Source organism: Pleurodeles waltl, chromosome 1_1 (genome assembly GCF_031143425.1).
Source record: "Pleurodeles waltl isolate 20211129_DDA chromosome 1_1, aPleWal1.hap1.20221129, whole genome shotgun sequence".
NCBI classification, from domain to species: domain Eukaryota; kingdom Metazoa; phylum Chordata; class Amphibia; order Caudata; family Salamandridae; genus Pleurodeles; species Pleurodeles waltl.
The window spans coordinates 808,117,275-808,134,574 of NC_090436.1; positions in this window are offsets into that span (position 1 = coordinate 808,117,275).

Here is a 17,300-nt window from a genome sequence, read left to right on the forward strand (position 1 = left end):
ACATGTAAAGCTCCTACTATACCACTGGTGTCATATGCACAATATCATAAGAAAACACAATACACAGATATACTAAAAATAAAGGTACTTTATTTTTATGACAATATGCCAAAAGTATCTCAGTGAGTACCCTCAGTATGAGGATGAGAAATATACACAAGATATATGTACACAAACCAAAATTATGCAGGTAATAGCAAAAGGAAGTAATGCAAGCAATGTAAAGTTACAGTAGATTGCAATAGGAGCACATAGGTATAGGGGCAACACAAACCATATACTCCAAAAGTGGAATGCGAGCCACGAATGGACCCCAAACCTATGTGAGCTTGTAGAGGGTCGCTGGGACTGTAAGGAAACAGTGAGGGTTAGAAAAATAGCCCACCCCAAGACCCTGAAAGGTAGGTGTAAAATGCACCTACTACCCCCAGAGAGCACAGAAGTCGTGATAGGGGGATTCTGCAGGAAGAACAAACACCAGCAATGCAACAACAGTGGATTTCCGGACCTGAGTACCTGTAAGACAAGGGGACCAAGTCCAAGAGTCGCAACAGTGTCGAGAGTGGGCAGGAGCCCAGGAAATGCCAGCTGAGGGTACAAGGAAGCTGCCACCTGTTGGAAGAAGCTTGGTGTTCTGCAAGAACGAAGAGGACTAGGAACTTCCCCTTTGGAGGATGGATGTTCCACGTCGTGAAGAAGCTTGCAGAGATGTTCCCACGCAGAAAGACCGCAAACAAGCCTTACTAGCTGCAAGGGTCGTGGTTAGGGTTTTTGGATGCTGCTGTGGCCCAAGAGGGACCAGGAAGTCGCCACTTGGATGAGGAGACAGAGGGGGCGCCCAGCAAGTCAGGGAGCCCTCACAGAAGCAGGCAGCACCCGCAGAAGTACCTGAACAGGCACTTAGAAGAAAAGTGAACCGGAGTCCACCCGAAGTCACAAAAGGGAGTCCCACGATGCCGGAGGACAACTCAGAAGGTTGTGCACTGCAGGTTAGAGTGTCGGGGACCCAGGCTTGGCTGTGCACAAAGGAAATCCTGGAAGAGTGCACAGGAGCCGGAGCAGCTGCAAATCACGTGGTACCCAGCAATGCAGTCTAGCGTGGGGAGGCAAGGACTTACCTCCACCAAACTTGGACTGAAGAGTCACTGGACTGTGGGAGTCATTTGGACATAGTTGCTGAGTTCCAGGGACCACGCTCGTCGTGCTGAGAGGGGACCCAGAGCACCGGTGATGCAGTCTTTTGTGGCCTGCGGTTGCAAGGGGAAGATTCCGTCGACCCACGGGAGATTTCTTCAGAGCTCCTGGTGCAGAGAGGAGGCAGGCTACCCCCAGAGCATGCACCACCTGGAAACAGTCGATCAAGCCGGCAGGATGAAGCGATACAAGGTTGCTAGTAGTCGTCTTGCTACTTTGTTGCGGTTTTGCAGGTGTCCTGAGCAGTCAGCGGTCGATCCTTTGGCAGAAGGTGAAAAGGGAGATGCAGAGGAACTCTGGTGAGCTCTTGCATTCGTTATCTGGTGAGATCCCCAAAGCAGAGACCCTAAATAGCCAGAAAAGGAGGTTTGGCTACCTAGGAAGGAGGATTGGCTACCAAGAGAGGTAAGAGCCTATCAGAAGGAGCCTCTGACGTCACCTGCTGGCACTGGCCACTCAGAGCAGTCCAGTGTGCCACAACCACCTCTGTTTCCAAGATGGCAGAGGTCTGGGACACACTGGAGGAGCTCTGGGCACCTCCCCTGGGAGTTGCAGGTCAGGGGAGTGGTCACTCCCCTTTCCTTGGTCCAGTTTCGTGCCAGAGCAGGGCTGGGGGATCACTGAACCGGTGTGGACTGGCTTATGCAGAGATGGGAACCATCTGTGCCCATCAAAGCATTTCCAGAGGCTGGGGGAGGCTACTCCTCCCCAGCCTTCACACCTATTTCCAAAGGGAGAGGGTGTTACACCCTCTCTCAGAGGAAGTCCTTTGTTCTGCCTTCCTGGGCCAGGGCTGCCTGGACCCCAGGAGGGCAGAAACATGTCTGAGGGGTTGGCAGCAGCTGCAGTGGAGACCCCGGAAAGGCAGTTTGACAGAACCCGGGTTCTGTGCTAGAGACCCGGGGGATCATGGAATTGTCCCCCCAATGGCCATGTTCGGAGTTACCATTGTGACGCTGTGCATAGGTAGTGACCTATGTACAGTGCACACGTGTAATGGTGTCACCGCACTCGCAAAGTCCGGAGAATTTGCCCTGAACAATGTGGGGGCACCTTGGCTAGTGCCAGGGTGCCCACACACTAAGTAACTTTGCACCCAACCTTCACCAGGTGAAGGTTAGACATATAGGTGACTTATAAGTTACTTATGTGCAGTGGTAAATGGCTGTGAAATAACGTGGACGTTATTTCACTCAGGCTGCATTGGCAGGCCTGTGTAAGAATTGTCAGAGCTCCCTATGGGTGGCAAAAGAAATGCTGCAGCCTATAGGGATCTCCTGGAACCCCAATACCCTGGGTACCTCAGTACCATATACTAGGGAATTATATGTGTGTACCAGTATGCCAATGTGAATTGGTGAAATTGGTCACAAGCCTGTTAGTGACAAATTTGGAAAGCAGAGAGATCATAACCACTGAGGTTCTGGTTAGCAGAGCCTCAGTGAGACAGTTAGGCATCACACAGGGAACACCTACAGGGCACATACTTATGAGCACTGGGGCCCTGCCTGGCAGGGTCCCAGTGACACATAGACTGAAACAACATATATACAGTGAAATATGGGGGTAACATGCCAGGCAAGATGGTAATTTCCTACACACAGACAGACTGCAATCTTCCATCCAGCGTGGGACATTGACTGCATCCTCCAGCAGCTCTTCACCGACTCCAGGGCTGCATTACTGACCATCTTCATCCTACTATTGACCAACGTCTGCAACCACAGATGGGTGGGTAGTGGCTCCTGCTACCACCCGCCACTTCTGCAACTTCTGTACTTGGTCCCCTTCTTTTACAGGTCTTCCTCTCCAAGAATCCAGCACTGGTTTCTTGCAGTCTTGTCTGGGTGTTGCATTACCTTCATTTTCAGTCCTTTTGGTAGTTTTGGGAGATCCAGTAATTTACTGCTTTTTTCATGGTTGCTGGCGGGCACAGTGGTACTTACCTTTGTGGTTTCCTAGTTCCTCCAGCTCCCGTCTACAGATTCCACTTATTTGGGTGATGGTCCTGCATTTGCATTCCATTTTTTTAGTATATGGTTTGGGCTCCCCCTATGGTCACTATTGTCTATTGCTATTGCACTGTTTTCTACTGCTGTGTATGCCTATTTATGATTACTAGTGTACGTATCTAGTGTGTTACTTACCTCCTGTTGAGGTAATTGCCTATCTAGTATTTTTGGTAATTGTCACTAAAATAAAGTAAATAAAGTACCTTTATTTTTGTAACACTGAGGGCCTCATTTCCAGTTTGTCGGGCGGCGGAGGCCTCCCGCCAAACTCTTTCGAACGGAAAGCCTCCACTACAGTTTTCCACCCGCTGGCCCTATTATGGCCCAGTGGAATACTCACCACAGCATTGACGCCGGTTCATAATCGAGCCGGCTGCAATGTTGCGGTTTGTCGGAATCAGCAACCCCCTGTTGCTCTTTTCCGTGCCCGTAAGTCAGGCAGTGAAAAGCGCTACGGGGCTGTCCATGGGGGCCCCTGCAATGCCCATGCTGATTGCCGGCCCAGATGTGATTGATATGGGTGATCTATATCACTTTCAAAATTCAGGTAATAAAGGCTCTTTCACCTGCACATAACTTTACCCAGTATTTCATCAGCAAGGTCTCATACTCTGCCTTTATGCCTAGGCAACAGGGTAAGCATCATCCACCCAATCTCAGAACTTGACTCATACCAAATGAAAAATCAGCGTGCATTTACAGGTGTCCATGCTCATGCCCTGGTGCCACTTCACTTGAGATGACAAACCTGAATAGATTAGAAAATCATGCAGTCTGGCTTTGTCGTCTGCACATGCTTTTCCTATGCCAGACCCCAAGGCTTCTTCAGTGTAAGCCAATGATGCCTCCATTTTGCATTACAGACTAGCAAGGAGTCACCAGGATGTCCTGTATGATAAGATGCACTGTTCCAAGAGGGAAAGACTCCACTCTACCTATTGGGATAGGAAGTCTTTAAGTCCCCACAAGCGTTAGCTTATTAGAAACAATAGCCCTCACTCACCATTAGGTGACATGCTTCATCATCGGGCCATGCTTCTCGTCAGGCCGGCACTGCAATGCCTAACGAGCTCTGCTAGAGATGTGTGCTCACAAGTATGTGTTAAATTATTGATTACTTAATCATATTTGTTTTGTTCAATTAGGCCCCTGTATTCAGAAGTGCAAGCTTTGGTGTAAGATTTCAGCAATCTCTTACATAAGTGGCAAGGAGTATTTTACTCTCCCACTCAGGGTTAGGTGTTAGAGTAGGTCCTGATAAATTGCCTCTAGATCCTTGTGACTTTTTGAGGTGACAAACATGTTGTCCATTAGTTTTTTAGTGTGGGAAATACCCACACACAGTTCCTCCATGCATACACCATTAATTGGAGCACTAGATACACATTTAGCCATGCCATAGGGAACCAGACAATTATACTGTGTGGTTTTCCTTTCTTTTGTTTTTAATCTTGGCATAGGTGTCGGGTCAGAGTAAAGATAGTTTCTTTGGGCACCTACTGCAAATTTAACATTTCTTGTTCCAGTCCCTCACACACACACTCACCACCAGCAATTTTCTTGAAAAGATCTCCGGCAAGGAGCCCTCTAGTAGTGCCCGTCAGGGATTGCAGTGCTGTCCTCACAAGGAGAATGGCCCGATAATGAAGCATGTCACATAATGGTGAGTGAGGGCTATTTTCCTAATAAGCTTATGATTGCTGGGACTAAAAAGACCCCTGCCCCAATAGTTTGAGCAGTCTTTCTCTCTTGGAACAGTGCATCTTAGTTTAGGTATAGGTTCATGCAGGGAGACTGATACATTGGACTGCATAACTCTCTCTGTTTTTATTTACACTCCTTTGTTTTTGTACCTTGTGTGATACCCAGGCCTCATGCCTCAAAGGCAGCAGGGCTTCACCTATTGCCACATGAGAAATCGTGAGCAGGGACACTTTATTCATTCTTGTTCTAGTAGGAGTATATGAGACCAAATGCCACCTTTTAGAAAAAGAAGCAAAAAACATTTGTGTTAGTACATTAGAAGTACAAAATGATGTAAATAAAAGAGAAAACAATAAAAAAGAAGTACATCATGGTAATAAATTAAGGTTCAGTCTTCTTTACGTCATTCAAAAACTTGGCTGCAAGGTTCACCCACACGTGTTTTGCCCCCCATGGTGAGTTGACTTAGGGCTTTCACATGGATGAAAACTATGTATATGTAAAATTAATTGCACATTCAACAAAACTAACAGTTTAAACTCATGTGCGAAGTCACTCGTTTGAGGGGACATCAATATGTGGTACACTAAGAAAGGGGAATGTGTCAAGCGAACACACTGTTCAAAAACCCAATAGAATTGTTTTCATATAATGAATCACATCAGGTGACATTAATCAATGCATATGGCCTTGGCATTTGGTGGTTGCTGGACATCAAACAATTGATATTGTCCCGTCCACCGTACTAAGAGTGCATTGATGTCAATGGCACTTTAAATATGGTAGAAGTGACATTATCAACTTTTTAGTGGATGTCCCACTGCACCAAACTCTTAATAAGGCCCTTAGTTTTGAATGGAAAGGATAACATAGGATCACTGAACAATCTGCTACACATTAACAGTTTTGTATTCAATGTGAATTCTATTATCCCTTGTTGCGGCTGTATTAACAAAATATATAAAGTCGGTAATAGATGAGGAGCAGAGATAGAAAAAAAGTCAGCTGATCTAGTACAGCCCCCAGGAGTATAAAGTTCCATCTGAGTAAAGTAGTGAAGTTTAGGTGAACATAATATTATCCATTAGAGTCATCCTGGTAGATGAAGCAAATAGTAGAGAGTGTTCTCGTCGTGCTCCTACTTATGTGTATGTACATTATAGTGTCTAACATGGTGACGTGCAGCATTCCGCCATGATGGCTAATGTCACAACGCAGGTGGAAATAAACCATCCTCCATTTTGGAATTTTCAAAACCTTTTCACAAAGAACATTTTTGGAGTTACTAAAGATGTATATTTTCCATACATGCCAACATTTTAGAAGAGGAAAGTGGAAGATTAAAAAAATAATCAGGAGAATGTGTTTCCCCCTTGACTTCTATTGAAGCAAAGGCAGTTTCGGATGGGGGACAAAATAAAATTAAGCCATTGTTTGCTTAAAAAATCAGGAGTCTCCAACCTGAATCGGTCTATTGGCATGTATATTTCCACAGCCTGGAAGGGAACACATTTGTCTATAAACTGTAACCACAGCATTTTCGTTATGTTACATAATGTTGACAGTGGTATTTATTATCATGAGCGAGTGCCAGTTTGACTCACATTTTGATTTGTTAGCATTCTATATTTCCATATCATAGTAATTCCAGGAGAACTGTGTGTGCAGAACCCGGAGTTCAACCTTGTGAGCGATTAAAATATTATACACATATAATGCACATAATTGCTTTGTGTATTAGATTGTTAAGCATTAGAACATCATAAAAATAACAAAACTCTCCTATTAACCCCATGAATGCCTGGCACGAGCTAGTCTCGTCCTTGGCCACGGTTCCTGTGTGCCAAGGACGAGACCAGCGCATGGGGGGAGCACTAGTGCTCCCCCGTGGGCCTCATACCCACACCCCCCATCAGGGATGGAAGGGGAATCGCTTCCCCTTCCACCCCGACCCCCCCCCCCCCTCGGTGATCTGATGACATCAGCCGCTCACAGCACGCCAACGTCATCAAATGCTGCTGGGGGCGCGCTGGAAGCCATTTGCTTCCAGCGTGTCTTGGAGAGAGGACCCTTTTCAGGTAAGTCCTTCTCCTGGGGGAGGTGCAAGGGGAAAAGCAGACACAGGGGGAAAGAGTTTTTCCTTTCCCCCGTGCCTGTTTTGAATGGATTCCTGCTCTACGTTCGTGGGCAATACCTGCGATCGTGGAGCAGGAATCCATCCACTAGACTTCTCTTCTTTTTTCTTTTTACTATCCTTACACTAGACACCAGGGATATTTTTTTTGTTTTTTTGGGGAGCGACCCCTTAGGGGGGAAATTATTGATCGGTGTTTCGCCCCCCCCTCGGGGGCTAGATCAGCCATTGTTTTAGCCGATCTGCCCCCCCCGGAGAGGGGGGCGGGCGAAACCCACTAGTCATCAGGGATGAGTTATTATTTTATTTTAGGGCAGTGACACCTTCGGCAAGGGTCTCTGTCCTAGGGGCAAAGTATTTTTCTGTGTTTCAGCAGCCCCCGGGCTAGATTGGCCCTTTTTTCATCCGATTTGGCCCCAGGGAAGTCAAAACCCACTAGACACCAGGGATTGCTGTTTGTGTGTTCATGTGTTTTTTGTTTGTTGGGGGGACCCCTTGGGCAAGGGTCGTTCCCCTTAGGGGGCCATATTGTTGTACGCCATCTCTGCCACCCTTGGGAGCAGATCAGCCTATTATTTTTACGCCCATCTGCCCCAAGGGGGGGCAGGAGCCACACTGATGCCAGGGATTTTTTTTCTTTGTTTTTTTTGTGTTGGGGGGGCATTTGGCAAGGGTCACTCGTTGGTAATTTCTGCCCCCCTTGGGGCAGATCAGCCTATTTTTTAGGCACATCTGCTTCCAAGGGGGACAGAATCGACTTAGGCACCATGGATCTTGTGTGTGTGTTTTGTGTATGGGGTCACATTACTGATGGCCATTTTGACCTAGTTTTTTTTTAGGCCCATCTCCCCCCCCCCCGAAGAGGGCAGAATCCACCTTAGATGCCAGGGATTTCTTTTCTTTGTTTTTTTTTGTGTTGGGGGGCACCCCCTTTGGCAAGGGTCGCCCCCCAAAGGGGGCACAGAATTGATTGTCATCTCTGCCCCCCTATTTTTTTAGGCCCATCCGCCCCCAAGGGGGGCGGATTCCAGTTAGGTACCAGGGATCTTGTGTGTGTATGTGTTTTGTGTGGGGGGTGGCCCATTTGGCAAGGTTCACCCCTCAAAGGGGGCACATTACTGATGGCCATTTCTGCCACCCTTTGGGGGCACATCGGCCTATTTCTTTTAAGCCCATCTGCCCCTAAGGGACGCAGAAGCCACCAAGATGCCAGGGATGAAGCCACACTTTGTTTATTACTTATTTTAGATAGTGCTGGTTGTTGTTTGCGCATTTGTCAAGTTATACTTCTTAGATCACGGCTAGCCGCAGAGTGACTGCTCAGCAGGTTGTTGGCATGCTTTTTGAGTCGCCTTCTGACCATGATTATGAGGTTGAGGAGGAAGTGAGAGATTCTGGAAATTAATTTTCTGTCCGAGAGGAATCTTCTGATGAGGAAGCCACTCGCAGTGCAGATGAAGGGTCTGTTGTAGAGGAGAACACTGATATGCCAATAGTGCAGCAGCTTGGGGCTGAAAGGTTTCTCATTGGAAGACCTGAACTCTGGGTTGCCCCAAACATGAAGCAGCCACAGTTGCCGGCTGGTCCCCCAGGGTGTAGAGTGAATGCAGAAAACTTTTTGCCTGTCAATTTCTTTCAGTTGTTCATGGACGATGTATTGTTGGAAGAGATTGTTGAGCAGACTAATTTGTATGCGGAGCAGTATTTGAGGGACAACGCTGCCAGACTTAGGCCTCAGTCTAGAGCTACCCAGTGGATTCCCACAAATCTGGAAGAGTTAAAAAAGTTCTTGGGTTTGACTTTTTTGATGGGGTTGATTAGTAATCCGTCACTGGCTTCTTATTAGTCTACTAGTCCCTTGATGGCAACGGCTATATTTCCTGCAACTATGACTTGCAGTTGGTATTTGCTTCTTCTTCAGATGCTGCATTTTGTTGACAATGCTTTAGCCTTGCCACAAGATCACCCTGATTGTGACTGTCTTTTTAAGATTAGGCCTGTCCTTGATCATTTTGTAGATTGGTTTTCAGAGGTCTATGTTCTAGGGAAAGAAATATCTGTAAGCGAGTCTTTGGTCCTGTTCTAGGGGCGTTTGGATTTTAAGCAGTATATTCCTAGCAAGAGGGCACAATATGGAATTAAGATGTATATGCTGTCTGATAGTAGTACAGGATATGTGTATAATTTCTGGGTCTACACTGGTAGGGATTCCAGTATTGACCCCCTTGGTTGTCCGCCCAGTTTTGGAGTTAGTGAGAAAATTGTGTGGGAACTTGGTAAACAACTGTTTAACAAACGTCACCATTTGTATGTAGATACCTTCTACATTGGAGTGCAGCTTTTCGAGGAATTGTTAGTAGGGGACACTTTTGCTTGTGGCACAATCCGTTCTAACCGCAAAGACTATCCAAGGAAGCTTGTCTGTAAAAAACTTGCAAGGGGACAGTGCAGAGCCTTGCATAATAATGAGCTGGTAGCTCTGGAATTTGCAGACAGGAGGGATGTGTACATGCTAACTACCATCCATGATGAGAGTACTTCCTCTGTGACTGTTTGGGGTCTGGTTGTGGAAGTGCACAAACCTGCATGTATTTTGGACTACAATAAGCACATGGGTGGTGTTGATAGAGTAGATCAGAGGTTGGAACCTTACACTGCTCTTCGTAAGTCTTACGTGCGGTATAAAAAGTTGACAATACATTTGTTTCATTTAGCAGGTTTTAATGCTTTTATTGTGTTCAAGGACTGTTCCCCTGAGTCAAGGATGAAATTTGTTAAATTTCAGGAGTCAGTCTGATAGAGAGCCTTATTGTGGTGGAACAGGCAAGAGCTCCTAGAGTAGCTGTGGTGGAGGATGTGGCTAGATTGAGAGATCTCCACTTTCCTGACACATTCCTCCCACTCCCAAAAAAGACTTGCCCACTAAGAAATGTAGAGTCTGTGCCCGAGGAGGTATCAGGAGGGAGAGCCGGATGTACTACCTAGGGTGTCCTTCAAAGCCTGGGCTGGCTGTTTCATGAGTTACCACAAACAGAAGAATTACTGAGAACTACCCTGAGCGTAAACTGCCTGTTTTAAATGTACATATGGTCAGTTTCACGGTTGGCATTACTGTCATGTACAGTTAGAGCTTTTGTGTTTGTAGTGTTGTACTTATTTATAATTAGTTTGTGGTTTCTCTAGTGTTTAAAAAAAAGTGATGGCATTGTGCATTGTGTGATGCTAGGCTGGCAGTGTGCGCGGAGTGGCACTTGGTTGGCGGTGTGCATGGAGTGGCGCTTGGCTGGCGGTGTGTGTGGAGTGGCGTGAATGGTCTTGTGCATGTTATGTATAAAAAGTGTGTGAATGGACTGTAACGCTGTTGGTGCCTTGACGTGGCTTTACAGTTCACGAGTTGTGAGTCATTGGTTCGTTTTTTTGGCCTTTCAGTTATTTACAGTGCATTTCATTTTTGTGAAATCTCTTGTTAATAAAATTTGATCTACTAAACCATCTAGTTTAAAAAAATGTCTGGGTTTGGAAGGTTTCCCTAGATGACCGCTGCACCTGGGACCAAAAACGCAGGTGCCTCTCCCCTTGCAAAAACAGATAGGGGGTCATTCCTACACCCGCCAAGCGGGAACCGCCAATTGACCGCTCCGCGGTCAAAAGACCGCGGAGGCCATTCAGACTTTCCCGCTGGGCCAGCGGGCGCCCGCCAAGGGAGCACCCGCCGGCCCAGCGGGAAAGGCTCTGCAACATTGAAGCCTGCTCCGAATGGAGCCGGCAGTGTTGCAGGGGTGAGACGGGTGCAGTTACACCCGTCTCGATTTTCACTGTCTGCTATGCAGACAGTGAAAATCATGTTGGGGCCCTGTTAGGGGGCCCCTGCACTGCCCATGCCAGTAGCATGGGCAGTGCAGGGGCCCCCAGGGGCCCCACAACACCCGTTCCCGTCATCCTGTTTCTGGTGGTGAAAACCGCCAGAAACAGGCTGGCGGGAAGGGGTCGGAATAGAGCGCCGCCATAGAGAATTCTCCCAGCCGGGGGTAATCCGGCGGGAAACCGCCGGACCCGGCTGGGCGACCGCGGCTGTAACGGAATGCCAGATGAAGCACCGCCAGCCTGTTGGCGGTGCTTCCGGCGACCTCCACCCTGGCGGTCATAGACCGCCAGGGTTGGAATGAGGGCCATTGTTTTGAAATAGATCATTTTGATGTGTCCATGTTGTGCTTTGGGGCATTTCCTAACGCAGGCACTAGGCCTACCCACACAAGTGAGGTACCATTTTTATCAGGAGACTTGCGGGATCGCTGGGTGGAAGGTAATTTGTGGCTCCTCTAGATTCATAACTTTCCATCACCGAAAAGTAAGGAAAAAGTGTTCTTTTGCATAATTTTGAGGTTTACAAAGGATTCTGGGTAACAGAACCTGGTGAGAGCCCCACAAGTCACCCCAGTCTGCTTTCCCGTAGGTGTCTAGTTTTGAAAAATGCACAGGTTTGGTAGGTTTCCCTAGGTGCCGGCTAAGCTAGAGGCAAAAAACCACAGCTAGGCACTTTGCAAAAAACAGGTCAGTTTTCTTTGGGAAAATGTGGTGTGTCCATGTTGCGTTTCCTGTCGCGGGAATTAGACCTACCCACACAAGTGAGGTACCATTTGTATTGGGGGACCTGGGGAATACAGAAGAGAAGAACAAGTGTTATTGCCTCTTGTCTTTCTATACATGTCTTCTTTCCAAATGTAACACAGTGTATAAAAAAGACGTCTGTTTGACAAATGCCCTGTAATTCACATGCTAGTATGGGGACCCCGGAATTCAGATATGTGCAAGTAACCACTGCTTCTCAACACCTGATCTAGTGCCCATTTTGGAAATACAAAGGTTTCCTTGATACCTATTTTTGACTCTATATATTTTACCAAATAAATTGCTGTCTACCCGGTATACAATGAAAGCTCATTGCACAGTGCACCTCATTTATTGGCTCTGGGTACCTGGGTTCTTGATGAACCTACGAGCTCTATATATCCTCACAACCAGAAGAGTCCAGCAGATGTAACTGTATATTGCTTTTGAAAATTGGACATGGCAGGTAAAAGTTACAGAGTAAAACATGGAGAGAAATGGCAGTTTTTTTTGCCTCAATTTCGATATTTTTATCTTATTTTAGCTGTTATTTTCTGTAGGAAAACCTTGTAGGATCTACACAAATGATCCCTTGCTGAATTCATAATTTTGCCTACTTTTCAGAAATGTTTAGCTGTCCGGGATCCAGTATTGGTTTCACACCCATTTCTGTCACTAACTGGAAGGAGGCTAAAAGAGGAACAATAGTGAACATGGGGTATGTCCCAGTAAAATGCCAAAATTGTGTTGAAAAATTGGGTTTTCTGATTCAAGTCTGCCTGTTCCTGAAAGCTGGGAATATGGTGATTTTAGCACCTCCAACCCTTTGTTGATGCCATTTTCAGAGCAAAAAACACAAGCTTTCTTCTGCAGCCCTTTTTCCCTTTCAAAAAACTGACATTTTTGCTGTGTTTTGGCTAATTTCTTGGTCTCCTTCAGGGGAACCCACAAACCTGACATGGGTAGCTTATGTGGACAAAATGTTTTGAGGGACTAAGTGCGAACTGCCCCAAATAGCCAAAAAAAGGCCTGGCACCTGATGGGGAAAAGGCCTGGCAGCGAAGGGGTTAACACAGAAAAATAGAAACAATAAATATAACCAGATGAGCACAATACAAGCGTAAGTTTTACCTTATATTAACCATCCTTGTTAATAATTGTTGTTTTAACCATATGGCTCTATGTACATTGATAGTGAGGCTGAATCAACAAAAGAGATGTATTTTGTTAATTGATACCCCCAAATCCATTCAGTGCTAGTTGATAAAACAAAACAGCATTAAACCTCACCTTTTTAAACATATCATTTTACCAGATTGGTGCACATGTAGTAGTAGTACATTGATAATTGATGTACAACAGGAATATTCTTATGTGAGTTAAAAGTGCCAATTTTTTATAGTTTGAAAAGTTCATTTTAAAGGATAGACACATTTTGAAAAGTAGTTTACTCCTTGCCCTCGCTTATATAATTGGTTGAGGCATAGATGATTCATGACAATATCCCCAAGTGGATACTACACCATCTATTTATACCTAAATCAGATAAGGTTTGATAAATTGGAAAGAGCCTACTCAAATTATTGTAGCTTATTATACATCTTGGTTTTGCGACTTGAGGAAGTTTCTAACACAATCCTTGTGTAAGATCCATTCCTTTCCTCTGTTTTCACCTCATTTACTTGGGCCTTGTATACTGAATTTGTTTCTTTAATCTTTATCTTTAGGGGATTTATAGTGCTCCTAACATACGTACAATGCACAGATGGATTATAAAGTTGTTACAGATGAGCCAATAGTGAAATATGTTATAAGGTCCATACTTTGTATTTGAAATATGCTTTTGTTGTTTCCAAGTTTACGTACTGGACAGTTATGGCAAATATGGAATGCCAAAGGTTTTGGGAAAAATCTTACCATGATTTTCTTTTACTATAGATTCAGACTGGTAGTATTTGTCTTTGAGGGTTGTATGTCTTTGAGGTTTTAGGACATATAAGACCCAATCGATATGTTGTTGTTCAAGATGGGTGAATTTTTGTTCAGCAATAGTATAACAGTGTTTTTTTTAGGGATTTATGGTTGTATTGGTGGCCTACATGAAGTAATTAATGAATGGTAATGGTTCACTATTTTGTCTATGGCCCTTTTTGAATTTTTGGCTCATACAGCCACTTTGAGAGGCATTCAACATGTTTCTCCACATTATTGTCATTGATCTCAAAGGCACTCCAGTTTTTCCCTATTCTTAAACTGTTTCCCAGAAAAGTTTGCTGATCGGTTAATTTGATTGGCAGTTTTTGGCATGTAATAAGAAGTTGGCTTTTGTAGATTTCCTATATAATTTTGTTTCCAAGTTGTTGTTATAAATACACATAGTTAAATTCATGCCCTCAGTGTGAATTCAGAAAGTGTGTGATATTATTAGAACGTTATTCTGGTTCATGCGGGCAATGTATTTGTGGAGTAAGTCGCAGCCCCCTCTCCAAATTATGAGAATATTTTTTATAAAGTGTCCCCTGTATAAGACGTTGGGTGTGAATTCTTCACTACCAAGGCAAATAACTCCTTACAGAAAGTAATAAGGAACATTAATACATTTTGAGAAAAAATAAAAAATGTATATTAATGTAATTAATAAATAACTCTCTAACTCCTCTTCAGCTTGGAATGTCACACTAACAGAAAAAATAAACCAGCACTAAACTATACCATTTTATGTAATTTTATTTAAAAGTAATGTTTTATATTGAAAGTATTATTTTTAATTTCATTTATGTGAATTACAATGTTAATTCCCACACCCTATTACAGTGCCATGTGTTTTAATGTATTGTAAGCTTACTTAAAAAAATTAATGTATGTTAATATTATTTCACATTTTAAATTAATTTTACTTTAGCTTATCATTTGCACAAAATTACATTAAATGTAATTTAATAATAACAAAACCTAAATATTTTAGATATAATAAGTAATTATTTTATTTAAAAAATTTCTAACATTGAAAATATTTAAAAATGAATGTAAATTAAATAATAGTTTACTTTATGTTGCATTCCTTGCCTTGTTAGTTTTACTACCTGTCTCCTTTGATTTATATGTGGAGTTTCTGGTTTTTCGTTTATACTAATTATAATTAATAAAATACCACTGGAAAGAACATTTGATTTTCAGTAGAAACTGAAAAACACCAGATTGTGCCTCACTTTTACTGCATTTGTGCCATCTGATGTCAAAGCAGTAAAAGGTCAAACCCAACCTTTTAAAACATTTCTGTGATAGGTGTTACACTATGATCCACTTAGGCCATTGTAGGTCACTTAATATACCCTTGTGACCATTTCTAAGGTCCCTTGACCTCCAGGACAAAATTCCACTCCTGTTGTCCGAGCAGGGCTCACCTCATATGGCTTTTGTCACTGCGCATTGCTGTGAAATGACCAGTAGGTTTGCAGTGAAATTTTGAGCCCAGGGTAAATGGCACCATCATGATGTCTCCCACCTTCACTGATAGCAGGAGGGAGATTTGCTTTAAAAAAGTTCAGGTGTCTTGAGTTTGATAACAAAGATCACTGTACATACAGATGCCTCCAGAATCAATGTCCTCCAACAAAGCACTTCTTTATTGTCCTTAGTTCTACATAGTGATGGTCTGGAAAGCATGCATATGGGAGCCACATCCCCTTTGCAGAAAAACCAGAGGATATATCATGAGCAGATTCAGCATCCATGTGCAGGCCCAGGCGGTTTAGTAAACTCCTTAAACAAAAACAAGAATGTGACACTGGCTTGCAATAACAACACTAAGACCTTCTCAATATGTATCTTGTGTCATATGTAAAACATCTTCATCAGAAGCGAGTTTGAGGCATGGTTGTTAAATGCCCTCCATTAACCTTTTATCTGCTTCAATCACATCTAAATGAGATACAACAATATTTCCACTCATGCATATTCTTCACACTGGGTGGAAATGGACTGCTGGAAAGAGGAGTTTGCTGAGAAAAGAGACAGGCATGGTGGTGAGAGATGGCATGAAACATTACTTTAAAGAGCATATCCGAGTAACGGTTATAAAAAAGATTATCAGAGCAGTATAGAATGAAGGTAGAAATGGCAATAGGAATGAACAGGGGAATGGAGGAACAAAAGGCAAAGTTGTTAATAAGCACCAGACAAAAACAATTCTTGTGACTTTTTTACAGAGCAAAAAAATAAACACTGATAGCCAATGAGTTGTACAATTTTTGAAAACATTGGAAATGACTGAAGAAAAACCACCAGAATTTACAACAAATAGAAAATGAACACCACATTGGCTAGCTCAAATATCCCACACCTGATAACCATACACACACCAGGCACACCTGACCACGTCACCATATAACACCCCCCATCAACAACACCCCTGCGACAGATACGAGCGGCCACAGCCACACTTGAGATGAAGTATACCCCAAACACAGTAAACATCATGCAGCACACATTGCACAAATCAACACCATAGCTCACCAGCACACAGAACCAAACACCCCCACATCACCACACACCCCGCACTCCACCCGACACGCTCAACACATACCCACCCCACAACATGTCACGCCAGAAGCACCCGCGCTCCACTGACAGTGAGTTGCAGGTCATGGTGGACGACAGCATCTGAGTCGAGCCACAGCTCATGGGAGTCCAGGTACAGCAAACATCCATTTCCAAAAAGATGGAGCTGTGGCAGAGGATCGTTGACAGATCAACACAGTCTGCACATACCCACACACAAGGGAGGACATCAGAAAGAGGTGGAACGACCTAAGGGGCAAGGTCCGATCCATGACGTCCAGGCAGAGGATAGCCAGAAACAAGATTGGGGGTGGGCCCCCACCTCCTCCCCTTCAGTTGACATCCTGGGAGGAGAAGGTCCTGGGCATCTTGCAACCCGAGGGCCTGACTGGCATCAGCAGAGGGCTCGAGTCTGCTAAGTCACCAATACCCCAAACACACCAACCACCCATGCTCAGCATGGCTCCCTACACTCTCCAACCCACTGCAACCCACACCACTGCCCCGTACCAACCACCCCACGCCCCTCCTCTGCATGACACCCCTCTCCACTCCCACCATCCCTACACCCCCCCCAATGCATGGATGTCAACCACAATGTGAACAACCACAGCACCCACAATCCTAACCAAATCGATGTCTGCAGTGCAGCAGCTGTCATTGCCAGCAATGGGAAGCTAGTTGAGCCACTGCATGCATCACAACAGGGACATAACAACTACAGCCACACAACTTACATTTACCATAGCCATCCACAGGTACCCCTGCGACTGACACCCTGCAGGGAATGCCAGGCTCAGGCAGCCCTCCCCAGAATGAAGGCCCCACTGGATGTCTGGGTGAGTACGACTTTCCTGGGCCATCTGGGGCCACGGGACAGTCCACCAACGGCACACCCACCCTGGACACACCAGACACCCCTACCCATGTGGCAATAACACCACAGCCAGACCCTGAACCCCAAACCTGTGCCCCAGGGACCCATCAACCAGAGGTGTGCCCCATAGTACAGAAGCCAGAGTCAAGGGCACCCACCTTAGACAATGACGGCCCTGCTGCTACTGGGAGTGGGCACACTGTGCCAGGGG